This window comes from Phycodurus eques, chromosome 13, assembly GCF_024500275.1.
Source record: "Phycodurus eques isolate BA_2022a chromosome 13, UOR_Pequ_1.1, whole genome shotgun sequence".
NCBI lineage: Eukaryota > Metazoa > Chordata > Actinopteri > Syngnathiformes > Syngnathidae > Phycodurus > Phycodurus eques.
Window position 1 is genome coordinate 23,650,748 of NC_084537.1, and position 10,423 is coordinate 23,661,170.

A 10,423-nucleotide genomic window follows, 5' to 3' on the forward strand; every position below is an offset into this window, starting at 1 on the left:
CATCAATAAAGAATTGAACATTTTCAAGAAATATTGTTCCATGTAACCTTTATACTTTCAAATCACAATACCAACAATAACAACCAAAATGAGGGTTATCTGTATAGTGGTTTCCGAAATACTCAAATACACATAATCGAAAAAATATTTTAAAAAAACATACATAAACATGTAGAAATCATGAATAAAATCTTATATGTCCATGTTACATTATTATTATTAGTAGTAATAACACTATTTCTTTCATACCTCATGTATTGTACCTGTTAAAAAAAAAAAAAAAGACCGTAGTAAAGACAAAATGTTTCCTTCGTAGCTCTTTGAATTGGATTTCATCAAGTTGGTGTACCTAATGTTGTGGCCCACGAGTGCACGTGCTGTACAGGATGTGGAAAATAAAGTGTACTCAACAGGAACATGCAATTAAGAAAAGACTCCCAAGGGTGCAATACGGAACATAAAATACACAGCTCGTCATAAACTATGAATGGCTTTTATGCATTGTCGTCATAACAATAACTAGCTACAATTTCCAACATTAAAAGATGGAAATGAACTAAATAAAAGGCAAAATGGTTACGCATGGAGCTAGACAAGCATAGTTGTGGGCATTGTTGTCGTGAACTTTAATGCCACATCTGTAACCGACTCCCAAATGATGCATGCTTGTCTTTTATTTGTGTCCTCGTCATTACATTTACTAGTTGATGTCAGCACTCTTGCAAAGTGGACTGCCTCGAGAGACTTTGAGCAGGGCACGCTAAGGCAAAATAAAAAGCATTTTAAAAAAAAGATTTACAGTTTATATACACATTCCTCCATCCATCCATCCATCTTCTGAGCCGCTTATCCTCACTAGGGTCGCGGGCGTGCTGGAGCCTATCCCAGCTGTCATCGGGCAGGAGAGGGGGGACACCCTGAACTGGTTGCCAGCCAATCGCAGGGCACATACAAACAGACAACCATTCGCACTCACAGTCACACCTACGGGCAATTTAGAGTCTCCAATTCATGCATGTTTTTGGGACGTGGGAGGAAACCGGAGTGCCCGGAGAAAACCCACGCAGGCACGGGGAGAACATGCAAACTCCACACAGCCGGGGACGGGGATTGAACCCGGGTCCTCAGAACTGTGAGGCTGACGCTCTAACCAGTCGCCCACCGTGCCGCCTATACACATTCTTCTATAATTATAATTAATAAATATATTTTCCCCCTCTTACATTTGTGTCATGTCGCCAGAGCATTTATTAGTTTCTGCAAAAGTAGTATATAAAACAACTGTGTTAGTAATATTAAAATTAATTAATTAAGAAGGAGAAGCGGAACGGAAGATGAATCCTTCCAGCCCCCACCGACTACCCACACTACAAAAGTTAATATCAAAATAAAATAAAATTAAGAAATTACAACTTTTTGTTGGTCTTGTAGAGCATCTAAAACGCTTATTGGCAGCTTATATCCCCCATTAATCAAGACATTTTTGGGGTTAAAAAAAAATAGTCCCCCCCCGTGCAATTATAATGGTCATCAATTATCTGCGGATTTTAGCTATTCGTGGAATAGCGGGGATCCACTGTACTTTATAAAGCATAGGAATCAATAACATTCAAGTAACTACAAGTGTACATTAAATGAGTCTTTTCCAACTCTCATTTCCTTTTGTAACATTTTTGAATATTTAGAAAAGGCAAATAAATAAAGTCAAAATAACATAACATTTAAATATCCTTATATGGTGTTTTATTTACTTTTTGTAAAAAAATCCAATTAAAAAAAGTACTTGTGGCTCAGTGCAAAGGTTTCTGATTGCTGTGGGAATCTTAATGCATTTTTTTTTTCATCTTTGCATCCCCCGCCTTGTCTGCCCGTGAGGTCATTATGCGCTATATCATCGTCATTAGCGTTAGCCCCATCATTAGCATGATCATCCTTCTTTTTTGACCATACACAAGGCCGTCTTGTTGCATCCGAATCACCAGGGGCCGAAAGATTCAGGAAAGAATACCTCTGATGAGCTTGTTCCAGCAGGGCATTACCACCAGTTAAGTACAAACACCTGCTAAAATATTGGCAATTAGCACATAATTAGCTACTAATGTATTTGTAATCCATCGCGGGCTGTAGATTTTTTTTTTGCGTAGACACCCCCTTTTTTTTTTTTTTTTTTTAATGTTCTCTGCTGTTATTGTTTTCCTCAGGTATTTGTATCCCAAGAACATTGACTAAGTGCCCTAGTTCATCATATGCAAATGGGTTATTAATTACACATGCATTATGCCCGTTTCCCAAAGACATCAAAGGGCCTGCGAGTCTTCTTCAGCTGGTCCCCGTCTGTAGCCGGCTCGTGTTGCAACAAATGCCTGCGTGTGCACTTTGCAGCGAGGCTTTTTCGGGGCACGATAACGACATCTTCAATTAAAAATGTACACAGGAACCTCTCTACTCCCCCAGTATTTGACAAACACCTCTGGTGCTCTTTGCTTGTTCAGTCGCCGTAAAGAGCAAATAATCACTTGTGCCTGGATTGCAAAGCACTGCTTCAAAGCAGAGAACACAACACACCGAACCGTTTAAAGCAAATATATCATAGAAAATGTCCTTTTTTTTATTGCTTGTATACAGATAGTTGTGTCTTTGGAGTGCCAATTTTGTCGAATTGCGCTGTCACAATTCAGCAAATGTACATAATTATAATGAATTTCTTTAATTCTAATTTAAAGAAACTGTCCCGTTGCTAATGTAGTTTAATTTACTTCCGCCGGCACTACTGATTCTGAAGGCCCTGGGCAGATTAATTTGACTTGGCAGCACGTAGAGGCTGAAATCTGAGTGGACAATAGATCTAGCATCCACATAAAAGTACTGGAAACAGTACAGCCAAGAGAAATGCTACGAAAGTGAATAAACTGTTGGGTATAAATTAATACAACTTCATGGAATAAGTGGTAGAATTGAGGTTGTAAATGGAGGTCAGTGCTTCTGACGTCATAATTTTTAATCGTTTGTGTATTTTGTCAGAAGAATATTATTGGCTAAACTCCAAATTGTTCCAGTTTGGGGGGCGTTCGACTTTGGAGGTCCCACAACTGCTTGACGTGGCTGGGAATTTTAACACATTTAATCGGTATTCAGCACAGTAGGTTCAAAACAGTAGACCGGCTGCAAACAAACAATTATTCCCGACAACGTCTTTAAAATGCCAAACATTCAGACTAAATGGCAGCCGATCTGTCCAATGAATCTGCTCTGTGGACGTGATAATGGTGTTTTGGTCTCCATTGTTGAGCCCGAGCGTCGCATTGTTTGCTCGGCTCACTCGTCCCCCAGCGGCTTTCCCGTGTTAACGAGCCGTGCGGCGGAGTGTGATTTATACGCGCCCTAACGTCTCGCATTGATTAGCAATAGAGCTGTAATTGGACGCTTGCCTTCAAACCAGAAAGGATAAGAAAAGGAGTATCAAAAAACAAAAAACAACAACAAAGAAACGCTCATCTACGCCATGCTACTTGTGCGACGAGGTGGCATGGTGTGTGTGTTTGTGTGTGTGTGTGTGTGTGTGTGTGTGTGCGTGAGAGAGCTGCTGGTGGGTCAGTGCTGCTGCTAGTGTGTAGTTAGCACAGAATTTCCTTTTGATGGTGAAAAAAATGCAACTGGTAATAGAGCGTTTCGAGCCTCCCCGCCGACCTGATTTGTTTCTTTAACCACCGTTTGTTGATCTCATGAAAATAAAAATGGTTTTAGCTACAGTAAATCACTTTTGATGAAATCAAGTATTAAATCAGTATCATCTTTATTTGCCAAGTATGTCCAAAAAACACACAAGGAATTTGTCTCCGGTAGTTGGAGCCGCTCTAGTACGACAACAAGACAGTCAATTGACAGCGAACACTTTGGAGACAGAAAGACATTGAGAAAAACAGTCACTGAGCAATAAAGGGTTGCTAGTGAACTGGTAATGCCGGTACAATTTTTAAAATTTTTTGACAATTGTGCAAAAAGATTTAGAGTCCTCTCGCACTTAGAGCAGTTCAAATGGCTAATATTGCAATAGTCCGGTGCAATGACCATTGTACAAAGGGCGCCGAGACGTCAAGCGAGTAGTGCGATAATCTGGGACAGTGTCGATTGTGCAAATGTTGCAGACACTCTTCAGTCAGTGCGCAAGTGTTTTTTGTAGCAGCACCAAAGCAGACTGTGATGGAAGATCACAGGACTGATTCGATGACCGCTGTGTAGAAGTGCCTCAGCAGCTCCCGTGGCAGGCCGTGCGTCCTCAGAAGCCGCAGGAAGCACATCCTCTGCTGGGCCTTTTTGAGGAAGGGGTTGATGTTGATTGCCCACTTCAGGTCCTGAGAAACTAATTCCCAGGAACTTGAAGGTTGACACAAGGCAGCTGGACAGCGTGAGGGGCAGCTGTGGCGAAGGATACCTCCTGAAGTCCACGATCATCTCTACAGTCTTGAGCGTGTTCAGCTCCAGGTTGTGTCGGCCGCACCGCAACTCCGGCCGCTACGCTTCCTGTCGATATGCAGACTCGTCACCGTCTTTGATGAGGCCGATGACAGCGGTGTCATCTGCAAACTTCAGGAGTTTGACAGCCGGGTGCGTCGAGGTGCAGTCGACAGGGTGGACAATGACAGGTTAGACATTTTTGTTAGCATTGAATGAGAACTTGGTGAACCAGTTGACTGTACTGTTTTAAAAAATATATTTTGTATTTCTGACAGGTTTTTCTATCACTTGATATTTCACTGACAGAGTCGAAATGTTGAGCTTGACGACATCCAACTACACACATAATATGATGACGGGATTGACCAAATATACATTTCAATATTTATTTTGCAACGATCCACTGTTTCAGCCCCAATTAAAGAAAGAAAAAACATTGTAGCATCACTGAAAACAAGGGAAGTTACCGCATATTGAACAGCGTGGACAACAATTTCAGGGACACATGCAAAATGTTCAATACGATTAGGAAAATACAATATGCATGATCAGAGTGACTCGCGTGCATTTGAAAAGCCGAGAGCTCAAATACATCCATCGATTCATTTTCAATAATCGCGTGTTAGCTCGAGCGGATCCCAGCTGGCTTTGACCAGGAGGCGGGATACATCCATAACTGGGCGCTTTGCAGTCACAGGGCACAATTATTCACACTCACATTCGGACATTTTAGTCCTAAATTAACCTAAAATTCACGTGTTTGATACTTTCAGGGATCATTTCAATAGCTCTTGTTTTTGATAAAAGCCAAGCATGAAGAGAACATGTACACATGTAAAAAAAAAAAAGTGCTACCACTAGGTCCACCGTGCTGCTCCCCTCGAAACATTGAAACTCTCATATTACATAATTTTTTTTTTCCAAACACCAACTATGTTCCTTTTCACCTGACAAGGTGCCTGAAATGAAAAAGGTTCCCCACTCGCTCCCCTCCACCTCAAGCCACCAGGTGGGGCTACTTCTCCCCAAATCAAGCCCACAGTCATGTTTTTATTTATTTATTTTTTTTCTCTCGAGGCCTTCTGTGTGGTACCTCCCAAACTGTCATTTTTCATGGGGAGCCCACACAGTCCGCAGTTGTCCTCATTACTAAAAAGCCGGTCTGCCCCCCCCCCCCCCCAGCCTGGCCTCCTCCCCTCAAGGTAACTTCATCAAAACGGCACACAAATCTATCTCGGCCGCTCTATTTATATTTCGGTCTCACTGCCATGAAGATTTATTTTACACTCCTGTCAATCTGTCTCTCTAATGGCCAAAGACAGTCTTTTTGGATAAGGTGTGTGTGTAGACACAAAAACACACACCCTTGGAGTCACAAAGCAAAGAGAGTCGTCGTTAAGATGGCCAACTCAGATGTCATGTAATGCAGATGATAATGGGAGTGGGGGGCCCACATTTTACGGGTTATTAATGCGGGCTAATGATGCTGAGATCAACTGGAAGATGTCTGCTAGTTATGTGGGGTTAATCTCCTTATTTTCACCAAAGCCGTCCAGATAAACATCTTGACACGCACGCACGCACGCACACGCACGCGCTTGAAACCCCCCCAGAGAGAATGTGCGGCAGCGTCCCAACTTCATCAGGAAAAGTTAAGAGGCACCAAAAATAAAACTGCTGCGCGCGCAGCCTTTTTTTCGACATGTAGGCATTGCGTGTTAGACGGCACACAGCACATTAGCGGTTGGGTGCAACAAACTGTACCACTTGTAGCAATAAAGCTGTGAAAATCACATTAGTAAGTTAAAGGCATTTTTAATTAAATATATAAATGACGTCATTATTTGCAAGATCAGCATCTTAACCTAAAATGATGTATTTCTCATCATTATATCATATATTTAATGATACGCCAGTACAGCATAAGTTTCTTGAATGACATGAAATGAGTTTTATTTACTGGCTGTGCGGGACAAAATGACACCTTATAGTGAGGACACGCATGTGGCACCCATTTTGGAATCAAGTTTACCTGAGCAAAGATGGTTCCTCGCCTGATCAAAGCCTCGTCAATGCCTCGAAGGATTTATTTTATTTATTTATCATTTAGATTTATTTGGCCACTTGAAATCAACTGGAGAGAAATTCAATTTCCACTCTGCTGTTTATATTATGTCGCATGCTATGTCATTCAAGAACTGTATTCTTAATTTAAAAAAATACTGCACAGTATATATATATATATATATATATATATATATATATATAATTTTCTTTGTATATTATTTATTTATTTATTTGTACAATCACATTTTGGGAATAATACTTAAACACTACTAGCAGTATATTACAATACAGTTACAATATTACAGATATTTTTTTTTACTCTTAAGGAGAAATGCAGCAGGCACACTTTATTTGACAGCTAACGTGCTTCAGTGCTGCTGATTTGGTTAGCATCTGGATTCAAATGGTCTCAGAAGTTAACTTTAATATGTGTGTGTGAACAACAGCGTCTATGAACTGTAGCTCGTACAGTTACTAACTTACTAACCTTTTTTTTTTTTTTTTTTTTTTTTTAATTGGGAAAAGTGAGGCATTGAGGCTTTGCTACTATTGGATTCAGAGGGGACATATTATGGAAAATTGACTTTTTAATTGTTTGCATACAAATAGTTGGGTCTCTGGAGTTCCCGCTTGCCCGTCAAGTGTGAAATGAAACAACCAAGTAAATCTTTTGGCAACCGAAGTAAAATTCTGCCTATTTCTGAAAATGTGTCTTTGAATGGGGCTTTCCGATTTTTGCCAAATTGAGATGTCACAATTCAGCTAATTTAAATAATGAGCACTCCCACACATGCCTAAAGCAGCAAGCGCTGAATTGAATATCGCCTGCTGTCGATGGAGTCTCAGAGTCTCTAGAAGCTTCCAAAAAGACCGTGAAAAGTTGAGTTGCTGTTCGTCGCTTGAGTAATAACTCACTAAATATAACAAAGTTGGCAACACTGAATAGCCACTCGCTTCGTGGGATGCCCGAGCTATTCACGATAACAAAAGCCGTTCTTTTTGCCGACATTTGCATGAGACAGAACCGCCCCCTCCAAAACCGGCTGGTTTAAACCAGAATGTGACAGGTAAATGTTAAGTGTAACTGTAATTCTTTATCCTTTTGGCATTTTCATAGAAGAATGCTAGAGACCTTTTAATAGGACACCTGGGAACCTTGTTGAATTGGAAAAAAATAAATAAAAATGTGATGTTTCCATCTTATTGTTTCGGTCAACTTTGGCTCGTTTTGCTATTAAATACCCCAAATGTCATTCTTTCACCCTGAACTTTGATGTTTCCTAAAGTGACCCACTGAGACTGTTTCAGCTCCTATTGAACATGTACATTGGCATCGAAGGGCCGTACCGCTTATGCTCACGCGGGTCGCGGGCATGCCGGAGCCTATCCCAGCTATCTTCGGGCGAGAGGCGGGGTACACGCTGAACCGGTCGCCAGCCCATCGCAGGGCACATAGATACAAACAACCGTTCACACGTACGGGCAATTTAGAGTCTTCTTTTTGGGATGTGGGAGGAAACGGGAGTGCCCGGAGAAAAGCCACGCAGGCACGGAGAGAACATGCAAACTCCACGCAGGCGGGGCCGGGGATTGAACCCCGGTCCTCAGAACTGTGAGGCAGACGCTCTAACCAGTCCCGCACCGTGCCGCCTGTTTTCATTTTGTTTTGTGATTTTAAAAAAAAACAAATGTTTTTTATTTTATAACGTGTTGGGAAAAAAAATAAAAAAATAACACCAAATAAAGTTCTAACATACACCCCTTTTCTCTGGAACTTTGACATAGTATGTTTGTGTAGAAAAGGGTTAAACATGGACGTGCGGAGCTACAAAGTCAAAAGCTTTGAGATGGGAAGTTTTCAACTCAAACATGACGGCCCCCTTAAGTGTACGTCCGGCGACATCAACAACGAGTAAATGTCACGGCTTGTGATGACTTTATCATGAAGGCTCTGACTATTACGTTGTTATTAGTTACCCCGGTTGCCTGTGCCTCATTAATGTAACACAAACAACAGAGTGTGGGGGGGGGGGGGGGGCGGAGGGGGGAGCCCCGCAGATAATGTGGTGCTGTTTAATGAGGGTGCGCATTTGCATACCGGCCTCCACCCCCACGTGTGGCCCCTTCTCTCATTTATAAAAATAAATGGCGGACTAATAAAGTCCACTCTTGGCCCCGCAGCAGCGCAGGAAACACAATTCGCTCTCTCAGGAGCACCGAGAGCCTATTAGACAGCGTTCTCATATGGCGGCTCAACATTTGTCATATTAACGCGCAAGTAAATGACGCCTGTTGTTGTGCACGCCACAATCAGAATCGTCTCGTGTGGAAGTTAGCGTCCGTGTTGAAAGTCAGCCTGTGAAACAACGCAGACACTTAGAGAAGTCACATTTAATTACCTCTCCTATCAAACCAAATACAAGTAAAATGGGAGTGTGTTTGATTTTTGAACTAGTTTGTCATCTTGATTGCGTGTAATTGTACAGGATACCTCCCGAGGCGAGAATTCTTTTTTTTTTTTTTTTTTTTTTTTTTTTTTTGCATTATTGAAAAGCTTTGATTTCGGCGAAGAAAAGATTGCGCTTTGATTGTGGGACAATTAATAGGAAGGCTTACAGTTAAGAGTTAGCTAATGAAGCCTGTTTAATATGCTGCCCCGATACCATGCGGTGCTCACTATTATCATCACAGCCCAAACTAGTAGCGAGGTCAAGACATCCACCCTTGGAGGAGTCCTTTGTCTACTCAATAAAGAGTGTGTTTCCTCATGCCTAACGGTGTACATGCACCACTGATACCAATCCACCCGGGACCACCAGCGGACCCTCACTTACTCACTTCCTTGGCGCGCTCCATCTTCCCTTCATGCTCAAATTGACACTTGGTGCGCAGGCGGGCGGACAGCAAGCGGTGGGGCGGGGGGCCCTCAGGAGCCTCCAGAGATGTGGCCCAGCTGTCAGCCGTCTCATCCAGTCCAACGTCCACACGAGTCGGGCCCTCGACGCCCTCGTCTTCACGCCTTTTGAGGCACGGCAAACAAAAGGAGCCTTCGTCAAACGGCCGCTCTGCTAGTCAAATCCATTTTCCAGTGCAGCCGTCTTAAAAGACTTCGACGTCGTATTACTGTGAGAATGCTGAGAGTCGAGCATTTACCTCAGTGTTGCCGAGACACTTCATGAACTTCCCGATCTATCCTTTTCTGTTCCCTTTCACGGAGCCGCCGCCATTACTGGACATATACGCAAGGCTAGGCCGGGCTCAAAGTAAGCCGATTCGCATTGCAATTTGCGAGTCAAAAGTCATAAAAACACATTGAAAAGCAAAACAAGCCTGAAGTAAAAGCGTCATTTGTACTCTATTTGTGTTGGCCTTTTCAGCACGTCATCTCCGAGCCGCCCAAATATATCGTGCATGTGTTGCATTCGGCGGACTGAAGTCATTGGCGGAGAAACTTTGCGGTGGGGAGTGGTTCTTATGTAAATGACTTGAGACTCACTCGCTTGCTTAATTTCACACTTGATGGGCGGTCAGGCAGCCCAGAGGCCCAACTATTTGCATTCAGGCCATTCAAAACTACATTTGGCAACACATATCTCCTTTAAGTAGAAACAAATCTGCAAAAAAAATCCATTTCAGTTCTTATTTATTATTATTACATATTGTTATTAATTATTAAAACATTTTAAGCAATAAAATAATGTCATTCTTACTGATTTTTATTTTATTTAAAAATGTAATTCGAAGGTCAATTAATTCTTTTCTATATTACATGAACATATAGAACAGGGGTGTCCAAAATATGGCCCGGAGGCCATTTGAGGGACGCCATCCTTTTTTTTTTTTTTTTTTTCCCCTGGCCTGCGGCATAGATTAAAATAAACATTTGACGCAGCCAGAGTCA